This window comes from Candoia aspera, chromosome 3 (assembly GCF_035149785.1).
Source record: "Candoia aspera isolate rCanAsp1 chromosome 3, rCanAsp1.hap2, whole genome shotgun sequence".
NCBI classification, from domain to species: Eukaryota; Metazoa; Chordata; class Lepidosauria; order Squamata; family Boidae; genus Candoia; species Candoia aspera.
Genome location: NC_086155.1, coordinates 102,515,800 through 102,535,267, shown reverse-complemented (window position 1 = coordinate 102,535,267; position 19,468 = coordinate 102,515,800).

Here is a 19,468-nt window from a genome sequence, read left to right as displayed (position 1 = left end):
TTGTTATTTTGGAAACCAGGGCAGCGGCTACCCAGAGGGATCAACATTGTCAGTGGCAAAATAAAGCACAAGGTGTTCCAAGGAAACGGAGAGACAACAAGTGGCAAACAGGATACATTTAAAGAGCACCATCAACTAGTATTGCCATTCATGCAATCAAGCTTTCATTTTATTGAATTTAATACAATGTCTTATATCAGGCTTGAAACCTGCCAGACCTGAACAAAGACTGAGGTGGGGGATCTTGACCAAATGGGGAAAGGTGGGTAAAATGATGTACATAATGAGTACACAGCCTGTAGCCAGGGATCAGGCTGCCCAAGGACTGCATGTAGTTGTATGTATGATCTCCTGCTTTTTTTCAGCAGCCACTGATTTTCAGTAAGTTGAAAGAATGGAGATAGTGGGAGAGGGTGGGTGGAGGAGAATAATTTTATTTTTTAAAAGTTGATGGAGTTTAAGTAAGACTTGGTCTTTATTTTGGATATGTGCACACTTTCTGCTTAGAACACATTCACTCTCCCATCTAATATGACTTCTGATGTATTCTACATAGTGCTTCCATGATATTCAGGACCAGGGACAGTTCCCATGGGAGAAATATGTTGCTCTGAGAATGGTGGGCGTGAAACAGAAACCTGGTAGCAATGTAAACAAGCATTAATCTAAACCAGGGCCATGATCTTTGCTAACTGTCCTTCAAGTATATAATTTATCTTCACAATCAGAATAACAGATAAGTGAAGAGAATTATAATGAAGAATGATAATAAATGAAGAATGATTGAGCTATAGATTCCATTTCTGCATTTGAGGAATCCACCCCGATCTTGAGGGGCAATGTCAGACATTATGACCTCCCCAGGATGGGTTTCAGGATTCTGTTTCTCAGAAGGGTCCTAGGTAACCCAGGACTGAACCCAGGACTGAACCCTGTTGATCCTTACACACACAGACTCCCTTTGGACCAGAATCATTACTCAAAGTGCTTAAGAACAACACTTAATAGAGCGGAATTTCCCAGAGTAAGACCACTGGGTCATGGCTAAGGGCCATCTTTTTTATATTAGTGAGAACAATGGTCCTACTGGCTTCATATAGAATTAATTACAGTACAAAAGTACAATCTGGTTTGATCTTCTCTTTTATAATGGGAGTGATAGCAAATGAATGGGAGCTGTGCATGAGGAAATTCATTCTCCATCCATCCATTAAATTTTTATGGACACCCATCTCACCTAAGTGACTCTGAGTAGCTCACAACAATTAAAACAATATCCAAACCACAAAGCAATAAAAAAATAGAAACATACAAATCATCAGTAAAAACCACATTAAAACAGAAAAACTATCCATAATCAGCAGCCGCATCCAGTCAGTACCTCACATTCAACACAACCATTGAAGAGGCTCTCCACTACCACCAGCCCCCAGGTGTGATGGCAGAGCCATTTTTTCAGGGCCTTCCTAAAGGCCAGTAGGGTTGGGGCTAATGTAAGCTCTGGGGGAATGATGTTCCAAAAGGGCAGGCACCACAGCAGACCCTGTCTTCCTGGGTCCTGTCAGATAACACTCCTCCATAGACAAGACGCACAGCATGCTTCTCCTGCCAGACCTGATGGGATGGGTAGATGTAACCAGGAAGTGGTGGTCCCTCAAGCATCCCAATCTCATGCCAGGGTTTATAGATCATTACCAGCAACTTGAATTGAACTCGGATGCATACTGGTAGCCAATGAAGCTCGTGGAGCAGAGGTATAATGTGTGCTGATCTAGGTGCACACATAACTGCCCATGCTGCTGTATTTTCCACCAGCTGCAGTTTCTGGATGTTCTCCAAGGGCAGCCCCAGGAAGAGTGCATTACAGCAATCCATTTGAGAGGTGACCAGGCATGAGTGATTGAGAGAAGAGCCTCCCAATCCAGGAAGGGGCACATCTGGTGCACAACAGGAAGCTGTACAAAGGTTCTCCTGGCCATGGCTGTCACCTGTGAGCAGGAGTCATGAATTCATACCTTACTGTTTTCTAAAAGTTAAGGTTACAACTAGCATGACTGCTACTGGTTCCCTCATTACTTTGATGACAGCAATAATAATTCAGGCTGCAAGGTTAACTGGCTAATTGGTAGCTTAATCAAATTTGAAACATTAATTTAATGGAGTGCTGATTTTAATTGGCAAGGTGAAAAGTTAAGATCGTACCTGTTTCTTAGGCTTTAAGAGTTCTATTAAGTTAGAAGTTGTTAATAAAATATTGAATACGGGCTATTTAGTAAGGGGGGGATTTCTTGATTAAATTGTAAGTTACCTCAGCTTTTGCTTCATTTTTTCAAAAGGGCATCTATATTAATGATTTGGCTGTATATGTATTTTTTGAAAAATTGATCAGCACTCAGATAAAGGCATAGGAAACAGCACCATTCCTAAAAGACATGAGAATGTTCATACTGAGTCATGTCATAGGTCTTCTTAGCTCTAAACCATGATAATCAATTCACAGCTATTGACAGAAGTCTTCCTCACCCTAAAGAGAAATCAATGCCAGGAACTGAATGTGGGATCATTTGTACAAGTTCATTTTTCTTTCTTTAAAACAAAAGAGTGAGGTGCTAAATGGATGTTGCTGAATGTGAGGCTTTCATATTGCCTGCATAACTCCTTTCTTCTTCCCTTCCCCCCCTCATATCAAAATGAGATTTTTGGCAGGAACAGACTGAAGTCCAACTCAGACAATTAAGAACCTCATGCCTAGTAAGTTCATAAGAAGGCTTCTTTTTCCAGATGGTATCTATGCATCCATAGGGAAGCCTTGCTAGTGATGACTAGGAACCAGGACCAATTGAGCAGCAGATTGGAAGCCACTGATGATTCATCTCCTTACTGAATCCAGAAATTGAGAAATGTCCTTTAAGTAGCAAGAGAACTATCACTTAAAGAGACCTCCATTTTCTGAATGTTCTGGATTTTTGTTTAATTGCGAAAAGGTGAATCTTGGAGATAGTTAAGCCACCACTTGAAAAGCCGCAGTTTCTAAAAGATCTCCACACATCTGTTGTTAACATTTTAAGATAACTTCAGGGCTTCAGGGAGAGGTATGGTGAACTGAAGATGGCTCTGTGAAAGTGGAGCTGATGACCACAACAAAGACCAAGGAACAGGTAAGTAGACCAGTTCCTTGGAACCTCTCCGGATGAGGAGAGGATGGGAGATTGCCCACATGTGCTCTGGACATCTATTCCTCACGAGGAGACCACTGGACAGCATTTTTCCATGGGTTTGAGTGCCAGGAGACTATGGGATTAGCCATCTTGCTCACGACCATGGCAGAGACTTTTAAAGGACACTAAGTTCGCAAACCTCACTTTCTAATCACTTTTGGAAATTGCTTATCAACTACAGTACTTCTAAGCCATTAGAGACCTTCAGAAAGACAAGTTTAAAAATGCCAGGTGAGTCTGCCTTCCATCTTGAACAAATGAAAATTTTAATCATAAACTTAAAAATTTAAAGAATCTGAAATAAACAGCAAAAGCTAAATAAGATTTTGATTTTAGAAATTTATAAACAGACTAAGGGTCCAGATAAAATTGGAATGTTGAAACGTTTACAATAAGATTTTGGAATTAATTATACAGGCAGCCTTGACCTACTAAGGCAACTGGGGCCATAAAGCTGCAATTTATGATGGCAATTTATGCGTTCATAAAGCACAACTGCATCACTTAGCAACAGTCCCAGTTGCCATTGTTAACTGAATCCCACAGTCGTTAGACTAGGCAACTTCCTTACGGCTTCCCACAAACAAAGTCAGTGAGGAAGCTGGCAGGAAGTTGCAAGTCCCAGGCTGGCAGGCAGGTAAGTGGCTGCTGCCAGCTGAGGGAGGGAGTGAAGGGGTGCAAGTTGGAATTGAGGAGGGTGCACAAATGGCTGGTGTGGTACAAGCACAGAAGGGCTGGGGGAGGGTGCACAGGTGGGGGAGACTCAGCCCAGTGACTTGCAACCTTCCCTGCTGGCTTCCCTACTGACTTTCTGGGGAAGCCAGTAGGGAAGGTTGCAAATAGCAATCATGATCACAGGGCATTGCAACTGGTCATAAGTGCGAACTGGTTGCCAAGCACCTAGATCATGATCACATGACCATGGGGGTGCTAGGACACCTGGAATTCCAAGGACCAGTCATAACCACCATAAGTTCAGCGCTGTTGTAACTTCAAACAGTCACTGAATGAATGGTCATAGGGAGAGGAATACCTGTAAAGAACAAGCAGCTTCTTGTGGGAAATAGGTCCTGTTTTGCTTTTTATAAGACATAACAGAGATAAGCAATTTCATGTTTTCAAAAACTGGATGTTAAATGGGACTAAAGATTTTAGGTAGAGGAAAGTTATACAAGCCTACAATATGATGCAAAACATTATAACAATAAAAATATTGAAGGAGACTTTTGAAGAATGGAATCAGAAAATAGTAGCCACACTATCAACAATGTCAGTACTGATGTCTGCTTCAATGGATAGACTATGTCCAAAAGATGTTACTGAAGAAATGTCAGTGTAGAACAAATTTTATCTGGCAAGGTAGAGATGGTATCAAAAGTGGATTTACAACTGACAGGCCAAGAGAATGACTTAGAAAAGGTTCTTTCACTAGATCTACAAAAGAAACTGGCCAATGCTTTAAAATTTAAAAGAGAAATACAAATGATAAACTAAGAGAGTGACCTGGATAATTTTTTTCCTATTGGACTTACAAAAGAGGCTTGTTAAAGCCTTGAAGAACTCTGTGTGATGGGACAAAGAAGAAATGCAGAGAAATCAAATCCTACAACAATATTTGAATGAACTAAATATCAAGACTGTTAGAAGTAAAAAGAAGGAATATAAAGTTGGTTTATTTGATCACAGTTAAAACAAGATATGCTGTTACTCTTGGCAACCCTGTATGGACTTTCTGCTGACCCCAGGATTGAAAGATTATGTTTTATGGATTTGTTTATAGATAAGAGATGGGATATGGGATGAAGAGATAAATGTTTGTAACCCTAGAGGGGGTGAAGAGTCACTAAATTTGTTTATACTTGTGATGAAGGTTGGAAGTCACTTCTTTATATATTTCTTTTATCTTCCTTTATTATATGCTTTTCTCTTCTCTCTTTTTTAATTTTTTCCTTGCACTTTTTACTTCTTTTTTCTATTCTCTTTTCTTTCTTTAAGTTTAGTTACATTAGATTTTACTATTATAATTATATAGATATAGATATATAGATATAATGACTGCAGTTCCTCAACTTACTCTTCCAGGTTTCTTGTTTCAGGACCATTAACCCATAAACTTCTCAAAAATGTTCTTTTGGACAGAGAATTGGAGACACCATATCACTCACTTTCTCCAACAGGAAGAAAACTTCCATAACATTTTATTAAGAATGTGACACTAAGATAGCTTCTTAATGGCACAAGCAGGCCCACTGGTAGAGAGGGATTATGGGGACTACCCGCAATCTAATTTTTCCTTGTTAAATTGTATGGCTCAGGCTGGCTCAAAGAAGGAGGATTCTTTGTCTGTCTTCTAACACTTCGGGGTTTAGCTTCAAGCCTGGAACTAAGGTATCTCCCCTAAGGATTTCTATTTCTCTGTGCTTCTCCATAAATGCAGTAGCAGCAATTGGGATGACAGCCTAGTTACATTTTCAACCTCCACAAGATCCTGAGCCTGCTGCAGTTAAACTATTGACCTTTAACTGGGTTGCACGATCTGACCACAAGTGGGTGTCATTAGAGATGCTGCCACTATTTTATTTTGTCTTTCTTTTATGTCATCCACAGTAGCTGCAAGCTTGCATCCCTTTGACAGGTGTAGCTCACAAATGAGCTAAGGAAATCATCTGTGCTGTTAGGCATGCACCTCCCTTGCTGGATCAAGGGGAAATATTAAGGATTTTAAGAAATGTGTAGCCATGAACCACATCCATTATAATTTGTGTGTTCGTCATACAAATTCATTACAATATTATACATCTTCCAGGCATAGGAAATACTTAAATTATCAGGCATTTCTCTAAGGCAGCATGATTTGTGTTGAAATATTTCTAGCTGTCTCTTTTTAAAAATGGAATCACTTTGATTTTCAGAGAGTCCCTATGGAAACGGAAGGGAGTAGTCCAAGAAACAGACATGACACCTCTCTGCAAATACAGACACCTTAATGATTCTCCTAACTAATGAGCTCAGGGAACATTACTGGTGTGGCTGCACTGTAGAAGGAAGAAATACAGATGTCATTTACATCTGTAAGTGGTGACTTAAATTTTCTGCAGCCTGCAGCTCTCACAATGTGGTGTCAGTTTGAGACTGTTCTCAACTGACAGCAATTTTAATAGACTCTTGAGCTTCAGCAGAGAAGCACCTGGCCACATTTAGGGAGTGTGAAGGGACTGGAAAATGAGGATGCCTTTTGCTCTATGGTTACATGGCTCCTTATGTAAGGCATCAGATGCTGAGATAGGTTGGACTACCATTCCCAGAATTCTGAGCCAGTATGACTGTTTTAGAGTGTATTAAATAGGTTTTAAGAAATGGCTATATAGATATGCCAGTGGTATGTTATCCCCTAAAGAAGTAGTGAAATATACAATAAGGAAACACCCAGAGCATTGCTAAACAACCAGGAGCCTTGTTACCAAGTTTCAGCCCTTCAGGGTAGACCAGAACAGGAAACAGATTCCAAGGAAGACTAGAATTACCATACACCAGACTGGTTATAATAACAGAATCTTGCAAGCCTGATTGTGCTTTACATCCCTTCCCTCTTACATCCAGTGAATCAGGGAGGAGCTCTGGAGTCTCTTCCAAATACTATCTTCTTTCTGAGGACTTAAGGAATGTTTCAGCCCTCTTTGCTTACTCATTGTTTTTTGCCTATTTCCCTCAAAGTCACCTCCCTGATTCTTGACACCAATCTGCTGATTCTATAGTGTTTACAACATATATTAGCATCTTAACAAAGAAATTCTTCCCAAATTCTGTTCCTCCAATAAGGCATGCTTTAATGACCTCTAATTGGTTTTATTGATACAATTGTTAGGATCCAGTAAATTCCAATTACAAATAATAAGGCTTCTCCATTTTAAAATATAGTTGATGTTTTTAATTTCACATAAAATTGTGAGTATTAGTGTTTGGTTATTACTAGATTTGTGTGTGTGTGTGTGTGCCTTTGAGTCAGTTTTTGACTCCTGATGACTGCCTGGACAGGTCCCTGCAGTTTTCTTGGCAAGGGTTGTTTTTGGGAAATGGTTTGCCATTGCCTGCTTCCTAGGGCTGAGACAGTGACTGGCCCAAGGTCACCCAGCTGGCTTTGTGTCTAAGGCAGGGCTGGAACTCATGATCTCCTAGTTCCTAACCTGGTGCCTTAACCACTACACCAGACTGGCTCTCTATTACTAGATACTATCCAGCCTTTTTATTCTTTCCAACCCAATGGGATATTGGAAAGAAATTATATAGGGGACTCATGACTTTCATCTGTCCACCTATCTGCAAGCAGGATAACTCTCTGAAAAAGAGAATGGAACCAAGTTTCATGTAATAGGAGAAGCTGGCAAAAGAAAGACTACTTTGTGGGCCAGATATGACAGGAGGATGCAGAGAGAAAAAAATCTCCCAATAGTATATTCCTGTGAACAGTGATTTGGAATGTTGTCACTGCTTCATTCTGCTTAAAATCTCCTCCCTGATCCTTCCTGATTACATGACCTAGAGTGAATTTGCTATTAAGGGTTGGGAAGAATTCCAGAACCCATGTTCTGTGTGCTTTCTCTGCCTAGTTTTAAAATATATTTAATACAAAGAAATTTAAGAAATTCACTGTCAGGTCTCCTTTCCATCACTTTAATTTTAAATTTAATTTAATATTCAATTTAACTTAATTTTAAATTAAATTTAACTTCATTCTGCTTTTTTTATTTAGACAAAAACCAGGTATAAGCTGCTCTTGAGTTAGAGAACTGTTATTGTCTTCAGACATCCAGAAAGTTAGGGGTATCAGATGTAGATTGCAAAAATCTGGTCAATGACAACCACTAGAAAGCACCAAAAAGAAGTCTTTTGTAACTTCATCTTGCCATCTAGAAATGCCATCTGGATTTCTGCAGCACAGATCTGCTAATCCCAAAATAAAACTAATGTCATTTAAAAAATGTGTAGATGACAGTGTCCTAGAGAGCAAACTGAACAGTGTTCTTTAGAAAAACATCTGGCTGTGACATCTATCACCCTGCTGATCACCAGGGTTAATTTGGCAGATCTGGCTGGCTAGGGAGGTGTCCCCTTCCTACCTCACTGCTCCATGTGCATCCCTCCCAAAGCTGTGTACTCAGTGGAAGAGTATGACCATCCCAGATGGAGTGTATCGATCTTCTGTCAAGAGTACACAGTAGCTGCACTCCCCTACTAGAACCTCCAAACAAGCTTTAACATAGCATAATTTTAAAAAAAAACAAGTAGCTGGAGTGATGCCCTGGTTTTATGACTCTTCCCTGGCCAGAAAATTAAAGAATGATTCACAAGATTGGATTCTTCTTTCACAAGGTAGGAAAGTTTTGGGTCCACAAGGAACTCATTTATTTATTTATTTATCAATCATATTTTTATCACCGCCTATCTCTCCCACACAGGGGGACTCTGAGCGGTTCATGAAAGCCATATCCCCAAAGTATGTGTCAACAACACACTTGGCTAGAATATACCAATGTTTGGTCTGATAGGGCTCCTGAGAAAATTTCTGGGCCTAAAGCACATAACTGTTTCCTTGTTCATTGAATCATGTTAGTAGCTGAGCACAAATAGCAAAATGATTCTCTCTGCAGGAAGGAAGGGACAGGAAAAGGGTTTAAGGAATGGTCTCCCCCTGATCTTAGCCCACTGGCTCAGAAGGTCTTGTGGGCTGCATTCGATACATAGGCCAGCCCTGCCTCCCCCCTCTCTTCCCTCGAGAGATGAGGAATTGGGTTTGGAAGAAATGCAACTGTAACCAGTTCTGACACTCAAAATAGATTCCTGGCTCAGCATTTGTTGAAATGTAAGTGTAGGGCTTTTGTCCCAGTCGGTGAGATTCTGCTTTTTTAACACAAAAAAAACAAAAACTCCTAGGAAAATGTAAAAACTCTCAGGGCAGCCACCCCATTTAGTTTTCAGTCATGGAGATCAACTTAGGTGCCTGGATGGGGACTGGTTTTTAGAACTCATTTTGCTACCAGGCCCACATTCATAATGGTTCTGGGCCTTTGTGTAATGGTTGCCTAATCCCAAATACTCAGTCTCACAAGCTCGGGCTTAAAGATAACTGATTTATTAAAGGAATAGTATGCAAATACAGAGAAAGCTGAGAATGAGCAAAAGTGCGCCAAATACAAACTTAAAAGCTTTGCCTGTGAGCAAGTTCCGCCCCAATCCCTCGTCAGTGCGCACCCCCTCCCAGGTGCTAGGAACCGTTAGACGCGCCTGGGAAAGTAACCTTGAACAGGAGCGCAAACCCAAACACACATTCCAAGCCTTCAAAACAACGGAGGGCGGAGGAATGGAAAAAGCCTGGATGGGCGAAGGAACACGGGAAAGAAGATGACATGTGAAACGTTACAATGTTAACAGAACATTGAAATGGGTAACATGACACTTTGGTTTCAAATTTACAGGCAAAGTTTTTGTGGAAGAGGAGAGGAAAGAGTGAACTAAACACTGCAACAAGGGGGCATCATAACTCAGTCCAAGTAATAAATATGGATAACTTTCTACATTCAAAGATAATCACCTTAATAAGAACACAATACATGTGCCAAGGGCTTGACCTATATCTGCATCACTAACCAGAAGGAAGTTTGATCAGTAGAATGGTCTTTGCCAGAGGAATTAAAACACACAGCCACACATATACGTACAGAGAGAGCCTGGAGCTTTTCAAGTTATAGCCCTGAGAACAACGTTATATGCCTCAATATCCCACATTTCCCAAGAGAATAAGGGTTAAAAAGTGTCCCCAGAATATTTCATGAAAATATTGCTTCATTGCCTCTTTTTTGTATTGGAGAATTTCAAATGAGTCATCCTTTATTCCTGAATAATCTTGGAACGAAGTCTTCTCTGTCAATTGAGAACCTGAGCTTCAAGCAGAAAATAAAATTATAGCTTGTCACTTCTTCCATCAGGCAGCAGTGAGAGATAAAAGAGACTAATGTGCAGAACAAGAAGAAAACAGTAATTAAAGAAGTGGGGGGGGGGTTAAATTATATATTGTTAGTTGGAAGAAAAATTATTGAAATGCATGCAATATGTTGTCATACTGTATCAGGAGAAGCAATGCTACTTTTCCCCCTTAAAATATGGATTCATCAAGACAAAACAACTCTGTTAACAGCATTATGTAATATGGCAACATATTTTCATAAGCTGTAACAAAGTCTTCTCTGTCTGGCAAGATTGTAATACTTAAAATATTGCACCTTCATAGGAGACAAGCAAATAAATCCCTTTTCCTGAGAGATTTAACTGTTTTGTAAAAGAGAAACTGTTCCTCATCCTTTTTCCCACTTTCTCTTCTGGTAAATAGATCTGTTTTTTACATCAGACCAGATGAAACATGACCTTCTTGTTCTCTGCAAGCAGTGTTTCTCAACCTGGGCAAGTTTAAGATGTGTGGACTTCAACTCCCAGAATTCCCCAGCCAGCATGGGTTAAAGTAAAAAAAAAAAAGTTCAGGATGAAGTATCATCAATATGCTGATGATTCCCAGTTATAAATCTCCACCCTGGACCAAATGGGAGATGCAGTAGATGTCCTGAACCAATGCCTGGAGGCACTGGATGGAAAGAAATAGGATTAGACTCAACCCAAACAACATGGAGTGGCAGTTAATACAGAAGCTTACTGATTCCAGGACTGTACAATCCTGGTTTTCCTTGTTCTCTCAGGGTCCTTCAATACCATCAGTCATGATATCCTTCTGGACCCACTACAGTGATTGGAACGGGGGGCACAGTGTTGCAGTGGTTCTTCTCCTTTCTCCATGGCTGGCTCCAATCAGTATTGATGGAGAGAGCCATCCCTGATCAGAAGGGTGCCACAAAGCTCAACACCTCCCTGCTTCTGTTTAACATCTACATGAAGCTGCTGGGTGAAATCATCTGTTGGCATAGGGTCAGGTATCATCAATATGCTGATGGTATTTGGCTATATATCTTGTTACCTGGATGACTGAGTGAAGATTTTGTTCCAGTGCCTGGAGGCTGGTGGGGTCTGGATGAGGAGGGACAGATGTAAGCAAAGATGAGTGTCTATGGGTGCCAGGACCTTCTGGGTCCAGGGACTTTCCATGTCTGGTTCTGAATGGGGTTGCACTTTCCCAGACAAAACAGGTATACAATTTGGGGATCTGTCAGACTCTCAGCTCCTGCTTGAAGAGCAGGTGGCAGTTGTGGTGAGGAAGGCCTTCGCACAGATTTGTCTTGTGTATCATTTGTACCTGTTCTTGGACTGGGTTTCCTTTCTCACAGTCATTCAAGCCTTAGTCACCTTGCATGTGGATGACTACAATGCACTCTATATGGTGCTGCCTATGAAGACTATTTGGAAACTTCAGCTGGTCCAGAATGCAGTAGCACAAGCAGTTATGTGCATGCTGTAGTATGCCCATGTAACACCTCAATTTGGGAACTGCACTGGTTACCAGTGCAGTTCAGGGGCAATTCAAGTTGTGGTTATCTCTTATAAAGCTCTACGTGGCATAGGCCTAGTTATTTGAGAGATCATCTCTCTTCCATTGTTTCTGCCCATTCTGTAAGATTAGATAGAGCTGACATGTTCTGGGTCCCATCTATTAAACAATGTCATCTGATGGGACCTGAAAATATGTTGTCTCCACTTTGGAGCCTGCCCTCTGTATCCCCCAGAAATTCAAATGGCCCCAACCCTGCTGTCCTTTAAATGAGCCCTGAAAACTTGGCTCTTTCTCCAGGCTTTGGGCTAGGTTGAGATGTGGTTTCCTGTTAGAAGTTTTTATATCTGATCCACTAGAATGATGGTCTCCTTTTTCTACATCTGATGCTGTTTTACATGATTGGTCTTGCAGGCTATACATTTACCCGGAGTCACTGAGAAGCTGGATGGCTTTAGAAATATGAATTATCTATCAGTCAGTCAATCTTGATGGGCTTGCAATCTGATGTCCCCCCTGGACTAATGCTCTTGCAAGAGGATCAGGTGGAGACCATGGCTAGGAGGGCCTTAGCTCATGTTGAGCTGGTGCACCAACTATGGCTTTACCTGGAAAGGGAAGCACAGCTATTCATGTCCTTGCCATCTCTCATTTAGATTACTGTAATTCATTCTGCACAAATCTGTCCTTGATGGCCACTTGGAAATTTCCATTAGTATAAAACACAGCCTTACTCATCAGTCTCAATACTCCCATATTATACTAATGCTGTAGGAGCTGCATTGCCTACCAGCGTGTTTTGAAGTGTAATTCAAGGTGCTGGTCACCACGTTTAAATGGTTTAGGGCCTGGATATCTAAGAAACTGCTGTTCTTTGATCAAATCTGCCTACCCAATCCAGTCAGAACACCACTGAGGATCTCACCTGTCAGGAGGTGTGATGGGAGGAGGCTCAAAGGTGGGCATTCTCTATAGGGGCTTCCCTCCCATGGAACAGTTTAACCTCTGAGATGGGGATAGCCCCTGACCTTATGGCCTTCTGGAAAGACCTTTTCTTCTGGAGGGTCTTTCAAGATTGATTCTGAGACATCAATGTAAGTCAATGATATATATTGTTTATATTTTATATTACTGCATTGTTATTACTGTATTTTATTATATAAGTTGCAAATGGCACAGGGTCCAATTGAAGGTAAATAAATTTTCTTTAAAATGAAATAAAATAAAATGCCTTTGCAGAACTTCATATTCACAAAGCCCTACAAAATCTATTTTATCAGAAGCAATAGTAGAATCAAAGAAACATACAAACTATGGAAAACCCTCTCTTAAACTGCTGTCAAACCATTATAGTCCAAAGCTATGCACCTCTACTCAGAAGCAAATCCCCCTGAATTCAGTTGGGCCTCTTTCTCAGTAAAGTTAACATTTCCCAAAGTTGAGCATGACTCTTGGTCACAACATGGAGCATCCATGTCATTTTCTTGGCAGCATTAGAGAAGTGGTCTGCCCTTGCCTTCTTTGGGGATATTTTTTCAACTGCCCAGTCTAGCCTAGAGTCCTGGGATATCCTGCTGGTCTCCCATCCAGCTACTAGCCAGGCCTGATGCTGCAAATTTGAGATCAGACAAGGTCAGCCAGTGCTGCACTTATTTCCAAAAAAGCATCTCTATAGCATGACTGTCTTAAAAGCTCAAAACACACAAGCATATTGAGAAGACTGGTCTACTCACCGCCACCAATTCAAATGCAGCTGTTAAAATGTTTGACTTGAACTGTAAGGATATAGATTGTCTTCCATGCAAATCCCTCTCTCATTTCTCTCAAAAACTCCAAATTTATCAGGAGAGTCACTTGTTGAGATGGCTGCTATAGAAATCAATTAAATAAACTTCCCAAGATCAGGATATAGAAGCTTGAGTTCCTTTTGGCTAGAAAAATCAGACCCTTGCATTTCTTCTGGAGCTTCCCAATTAGCCAAATACATTCAGCTGATGTTCTTTTTGTTGTTGTTCCAGATCTTAGACATTTTCACACTTGAGATATTAAAAGTGCTTTTTTGCATTACTTCCATCCTTAATTCAAATAAATGTGTTATCTTTCACCTTTTCACTTGGACCTGCATTTTAGTTGTGATATTTATTTTGGGTATGTGGTAATACTGCCACCAGGATCCTCATTCATTTCACTCAGTGACTGGCCCCAACTAATAATTAACACATCATATTAGCATGTAAAAATAGCAATTAACCCATCTATTTGTCATAGTGAGCCACGCGCATAGCATTTATTTAAATTGTCATTAACTTTTCCAGTGCCTAAAGTGTCAGCAAATGTTTGTGCATGACCACAGTCAGGTGCCCAATTACATGATGTTTTTGCAATGCCAATTAAATAAATGAATGAACTGCCACATCTCACTAAATAGGCATAGAAATATGGAAAGACCATTTACAGAGAAGGGAGGAAAAAATTGTGTAGGGGGCTTTCAATCTGTACTGCTCTTTATATTGAGAGGGGGGAAATGGTTTCTCTATGTGGCAGAATTGTTGTTTACATCAGTGTTTCTCAACCTTTTTTTGCCCATGGCCCCCTTCCGACCTTGTTTTTCTCCCATGGCCCCCCTGTCCAGGTCCCATTACTGGTGAAAAAGATTGCCACCTACACACTTGGCTTATAAATAGAATATATACTTTTGTTTATGATAATTTTAGTAATGCAGTTTACAGCACAGAATTACATACAAAATTTTACTCTTAATGTAATTTATTAGTCGATTAATGTAACCCTTGTGACAGTAACTGGGGCATTTTCTGGTGTCAACAAAACAGTATTTGCAGTATAATACACTTTGCTTTTCTGTGCTCCCTCAGCACATGTAATGGGGGGGCTGTTACATGTTTTTCACCTGTGGCCCCCTTGAAAGATCCAAGGGCCCCCCAGGGAGGCATATGGCCCCCGGTTGAGAACTGGTGGTTTAGATGACTTGAATATTTTATTCATATAACATCAATTGGTAGGGATGGAAATGAAAGGAGACAGAATCCTCTTGTGTCCCAGAAAGCACATTTAGATATTAGGAAACCCTGTTGTCCACAAAATGCATACTTAGGACATTGCACAGCATCAGGACTTCGTACACCTGCTCATCTTCTAGTGCAATATACATAATCATTTACCCACACTTCTCCACTTCACTATGGATACAAAAATGAGTGGTGTCTAGTGAAATAATTGGACTAGCATTTATTGAATATTTTTTCCAAAGATCGAGAGACCACAGCTTATCATACTTTGTTAAATCAACTCACCAAAGCCAGAATATTTGTTACACTGAACATACTGAATAACTGCTCTCTATAGGTAAACTATCATTGCACATACCGTTTGCATTTCATTTCCCTCTGACTGCATACATCATAGCTGTATTCAGGTAGTCCTCACTTAGTGACCACAATTGGGACGAGCAACTCCATCACTAAGTGCCATGGTCACTAAGTGGAAAATCACATGACTGCAATGGACTTATGACATCACTTCCCATTCAGTTTTTAAGTAAGTCACTGTGGTCATTAAGCAAAACATCACATGACTGCAAGTTCTGATTTTACTTCTGCGTTGTCCATTAATTCTGCTTGTTGCAAGCCAGTTGGGAAGCATGCAAATGGTGGTCACATGACCGCAGGACGCTGCAACAGTTGTAAATGCACACCAGTTGTAAAATGCCCAAATGGTGATCACGTGACTGCAGGATGCTGCAATGGTCATAAATGCGAGGATCGGTTACAAAGCTTTTTTTTTGCACCATCGAAATTTAGAATAGTTGCTAAATGAGGCAGTAGGTAAGCAAGGACTACCTGTATATACTCCCTTTTCAGGGGAATGCTCCATACATTTGATAAAGTAGATTGTAGTTCAGGAAAAAGTTTGCCATAATAAATGTGTTAGTTCTGTGCCATAATATTCTTTGTTGTTCATGAATACTGTGGCTGCAGTTGAGCATGAATTAGGTAATGCCTTAGGAAAAGCTTTCTTGGGGAGTGAGATACAGAAGAGAACAGCAATGAGGAAGTACAGCAATGGAGGTAGTTGGACCCAGAACAAATTAAAAGCCCTCCAAAAAAATAGACAAAAACTGAGCATAAACATTTTAGAGTATTTTTCTATTACTGAAATCCTATTATCTCAGCCTGTTTCTTTACTTTGTTAATATAACAGATTTCCCAGAGCTGCTAGGTTCTGATGCTGTTAAGGAAAAATTAGATGCAATTTTCACAGCAGCTTGTATTCATTGCCAAGAACTCCCTTTCTGAAGCTTATATTGCATATGGGTACAAAATATTGGCCTTTACCGTACAGCTTGTCTTTAAAAAGTAATTTTCTCCCTTCCTGATGCCGGAAAAGGGCAATCAAAAGGTCCTTCTGACTGAAGTGTCAGTCAAGAGATGTGTTTTTTGTAAAGATTTTCAGCTGTTAATCTTATTTCTCAAGAAGTGTTAAAATGTTATTTCTGGGAAGAGAAAGCATGAACCTGAACATTAATCAAATCTGAGCAAGTTGCTGAACCGTTGGGTGTGACAGGCATAGCACCAGGGAGACACCTCGTGCTCAGTCTTAGCAATATTCCTGACTATTAGCTAATCAAGTCAAAAGTGAGTTTCCCAGCATATGAATTGCTCAAACTATAGTCAATTACTTTCTGAATATATTTTTGCTTTGCCCACAGTGACTTCATCTTTCCAGGATGCTTTTTATTTGGATAGGTCAGATCCCATCAAAACATATTCCAGCCTTTGTTTCCTCTGTTGCTAGGTCTCTAATTACAGTCTCTCAAGACCAGCAAATACCTACAGCCCATTCACACACACACACCCCAATCTTTATGGAGAAACAGAAAAATTGTAAGCCTAAAGATGGAAGTGTTGTGGAAATTTTATATTCCTGTATCTTTTCTCTGCTAATTTTCTTACTTTTATGTTGCTGTAGCTTTAAGCTTTTCTTTTTTCCTTATTTTACTCATGGCCATCTTGGGTTGTAGAAAAGGACAAGTCTACCTCCCTTGTTCCTTGAATATTGAATATATATTGATATTCCTTGAATATCCCTACCTGCTTGTTCCTTTGTTATTCCAATCTTCAGCATTGCTGGATCTTTCCTCCACCACTGAAGAGAATAAGTCTCTCAGATGAGCTCAACTAAGACTGACCTTTACATGCCCAGGAGGATACCTTATTTAAAATTCTTCCTGTTTATCCTCCTCAAGACTTCTGTTAAGTCTTAAGTGCCTGTATATCAATAGGTATTGTCAACAGTTGGGCTAGCATTCTTCTTAATCACTGTTAATAGCTCAGCCTCTTGATCACTAAATCTCAACAGGACATTCCCTCTGTCATTGTTTCTATGATTTTCTCTTCTCTCTTTCTCTTGTCCTGTTGATTTCAAGTTTGTGTTCAAGAAATATATAAAAATCTGTATTGGTATGCTGTAGGGTGGAGGGGTAGCAAGTCAAAGAAAGAGGTTCCTATGCTATAATTCTCCCAAACCTGGAATTTAAAATAAAGTATCATTGCCTTTTGCCCTGTCTACAAATTTCATTAACAGAAGCTCTAGACTTCTGTCTTAGTAGGATAGGTGGTCCTAGTTAATCAAAGATTCCTGTGGACCAAGATATAGGTTTTCCTATTTCTGGGATCTTGCTGTTCGCTAAGCATGGTTTTCTTCTTGCAGACCCAAACTGACTCCCTTGGGTTAAAGCACCAGTGCTGTTACTCAGTTTGGCAATGAAAGGTTTGCAAGAAGAAAACCAAGCTTAATGAACCCCAAGATCCCAACAGTCCAACTCTGAGCAATACATATACTCCCCAATTGTTTCCTACTTCTGCCAGGTAGAACCATAGCTTCCCCCTGCTTCAAAATACAAGGTCAATGGGTATCAGATTTGAAAAAAATAAGAATGGCTGCTAGGATAAAACTGGGTTTATCAAGAGCTAGGACTAATGGCAGGAAAAAGAATTTTGTAGTACTAGGGTTATTCAATATTGAGCCCTTTCTGTATTTTGTGGACTAAATCTAGTCCATCCTCCACTCTCCAGTTACAGTACTTTGTAAACTGATCTAGCAGGACCTTCCAGAAAAGTAATCTCTGAATCCCTCTCTTCTGTGTCTAGGCACGATTTGTGACTCAGGAGTTTCTCTCCCAGTTCCTTTCGAGTACGTGCTCATCTTAATCAAGCTTTGATTCTGTTTTCTGCCAAATGCTGCCTACCCAGAGCTTTTCCTCACATTTATTTATTAATCACATTTATATGGCACGTGCACCTATCCGTGGCACAAACATGCCCCCACAATATTTTTATGCCATGTCATCACGACACTGCCTTCATCTAATTCTCCATCCATATCTGAGGTTGCCTATCATGAAGAAAATCCATCTGCTAAGAGCTGACATTGACTTGATGGCAGATAATCCATCAGTCAATCCTAGGCAGCCTTAAATTGCCCTTAGCTGTTTAGGTGTTTTTCCCTCTTTATCTGTGTTTGTTTCCCATGGATGTAATCTGATGTGCTTCATTGAGTATTCTGTGGGTGCAGCAGTCAGGTGACCCTGGGATGGACTGGCCCAGCTCCCATTAGCCCCTTTAGATGGCTTGCACAAAGGCTGGGCTCCCATTCTGTCTTTGGGTACACACACATATAGCTGGATTGCTGCCAGCTGGACAAACCGTCAATCCTAGGTGTTTCTTGGGGGTTTCACAATAATACTACCAGGCATGCCACCTCCCCTGCCTGTCACCAGGCAGCATTTCACCTACAGCAGATTACAGGAACTGGTAAAGTACTGGATAGACCCTGTTAGGTAAAACAGTCCTACATCCTGTTTGACAGCAGGAGCCCTGTCAGAGTGTAATGTGACAGTTGCATTCAGGCTGTCACATGAATTCCTCTTATTTGCAGAATTGTCTTGCAAGTAACTCTGAAGCCTCTTGGTTATAATGATTCAAAATTTTCTAGTAAGTCAAAAATGAAGAAAATAAGAATAAACACAGAATTATTATGATTGCATACACAATGACATGAAATCACAGCTGCCAGTTCTTTAGCTGATGTTGGTCTTCATTCTCCAGTTCTTCCCAAGAACCTAGGATGTTGTAATGTATCAGCATAGTACATGTGTGGACCCAAGCAGTGTGGTTTTTTGTAACTGGCAGATGCAAATTTTGTCATTGCACAGATCTTCTAAGTGCCAAGGTTTTTTTGGTATGGCACCCAGTGTGCCGATAACCACTGGGACCACCATGGCCGATATATGCCATAATCTTTATTATTTATTATTATTATTATTTTATATTTTTATCCTGCCTTTTTAAATATACAGTATATATACCACTCAAGGTGGCAAACATACCTAATTTTCCCCACAACAACAACCCTGTGAGGTGGATTAGGCTGAGAGAGAGAGTGACTGGCCCAAGGTCACCCAGCTGCCTTTGTGCCTAAGGGAGACCTAGAACTCAGTCTCCTGGTTTCTAGGCCAGCATCTTAACCACTACACCAAACTTGCTGTCTTTAATGTAATGTAATGCCATTGAACATAAATTTATCAAATTAAGCAATCCTAGCCCTACCCTATGTTAGCCACACACTCTATGTATGAAATCCTGACCTGAGCTACTTACAAATTCTCCACCTCATTTACTTAAATTTTGTCTCTCAACAAGAGCTGAAATTCAGAAACAGTATACAGATATACAAATGTACTAAA